This window comes from Triturus cristatus, chromosome 7, assembly GCF_964204655.1.
Source record: "Triturus cristatus chromosome 7, aTriCri1.1, whole genome shotgun sequence".
NCBI lineage: Eukaryota > Metazoa > Chordata > Amphibia > Caudata > Salamandridae > Triturus > Triturus cristatus.
This window is the reverse complement of record NC_140590.1, coordinates 853,711,128-853,713,264: the sequence shown is the minus strand read 5'-3', so window position 1 is coordinate 853,713,264 and position 2,137 is coordinate 853,711,128.

The window sequence follows — 2,137 nt, the reverse complement described above, 5'->3', positions numbered from 1 at the left end:
GACACATGTCCCCTGCTGATGCATGTGTATGATAGAGCTTTGCAACAGTCTAAGCTGTTCATTGAGACATCACTCCACAGTGTTGGGTGATTATAGTTATGTTTTGTGACATACTGACCTGTTTCCTTAGATTGCTCTCCTTGTGATAGATTTCTGTAGTAGTAGATTGCAATAAATTCAGCTGTTCAGTAAGACCTTTCTCTAGGGTGATGGCTCAGTAGAGTAGAAATTACAACAGACTCACCTCAATGCTCAAACCTTTGTCCAGGATGAAGAATAATTGGACCAGTGGGTTGTGACACAGTGGCCTCTCCGTTAAAACCTCTCTACTGGTTGTATGTTGTAGTGGTTTGTGTAAATCTGACATATGCAGTAAAACTTCTTTCTAAGTACATGAATGGTGTTGTTGTGGTTTTCAATAGACTTGCCGACACGGTTAGAGGTATTTGGCCATTAGTGTTTAGAGTAGTGGCTCAGAAGAGACAGGGCTATCCACTGAGAACTGTCTTTTAGGTGATAAGTGAATTTAGTAGTTAATAAGGTTACAGTGAGCTCTGTGCTCTACATCTCTCACCTGTGTCCTTTTCTTGCTTAAAAAAAACCGAAATGGTATTTTATGAAGTACAGTGAAGTTTACTTTGCTGTATGATGCCATCAGTGATGTCATTTGAGATGTCATCAGTGATGTCATTAGTAATGTCACTGACCATGTCATGTGCGATGTTATATGTGAAGTCATAAGCAGTGCATTGTGGGGGCGTAACTTATAATTAGCTCAGGTAACTATAACTCCTGCATTTCTATGGTTTTTGAGTATGTACAATTTGAACCTACTACAACGTCCCTTCAAACTTTGTTTTTTTCCGTGAATTTCTCAGGTTTTTCATTTTATTTCCTATCTATAACATCTCTGTAACCATTGGTCTTCTCAGCAAATTTACATTCATTAAAAAAAAAAAATTCTAACTATAAAGTCCCTGTAACGTTTTGTTTAGTGCATTTCTAAGGATTTTAAATTGTATTTCCTAATTATAACATCCCTGTACCCTTTGCTTTTTTAAGTAAATACATATATATATATATATATATATATATATATATATATATATATATATCCCAAGCCACAAGTGAAGCTTACCTCGACATGACCTCTGTGAAGCATTAGCATCTATAAATAATGTAGAAATTGATTTCCTAACATGAGCCCCATCTTTGGACTTACATACAAAATGTAGCATAACTTTGAATAAACTGCTCAATAGCAGGGCATGGCATAAAACATAATCATCATAATGAAACAATAAATAATACACTCCTGCCAGTACATTTTCAGAGATTCAAAACATAAATGAAAACCCATGGGTGTGACACCACCAACTTCCCCGATGATGGAGGAGTGATAAATTCTACTTACCTACGCACAGCAGGCTTTACACATCCAAGGACCCGCTTACATCAACCACCGCCTGAACTTCCACCAATTGTCGAGAACACTATGCTCCACCTCCATATCACTTGCCCACACTCCACACATCTATTGAAGCAGAAGTGGAGGACGCTCCCTTCTCTTACATAGCAGCAAAGACCTGAAACAGACTCCCCACACAGCTCTGGACCATCACCTCACTTCTGGAATTCCGAAGGGTCCTCAAGACCTGGCTGTTCAGTTGAGCCTTTCCGGGACCTGCAAGTACCTGGATACCCTATTGGGTGATTAGCAGCGCTTTTCGAATCCTGATTGATTGATAAATATATTGCTGAAATGTCTACTGGCCATTTACATTAGACTTTATTCAAACATGTGTGACGCTATAAGCAGGCCATTTCTATTTGCGCCCACTTGGGCGTGATTCACGGATGGCAGAATCAAGTATGCAAGAATTTCATCTATTCCCTGTAGATATTTCAGCATTTGGCTCGGGATTACTTGTTTTATCCTGGTGTGCTCCTCCAGATGACTCAGTGCCACACCCATGCAGTGGTTTTAGGGGTAGTAAGAGATATATTAATAGAATACACAATAAAAGGGAACTCTCTAGACTGTAGATACACCAGCTCTTTGCTTGAATGCATTCAAACGGCACCAAAGACTATGGAGACTGTTTGTGGCTAAGGTATTGCAGGATATTACTCACAA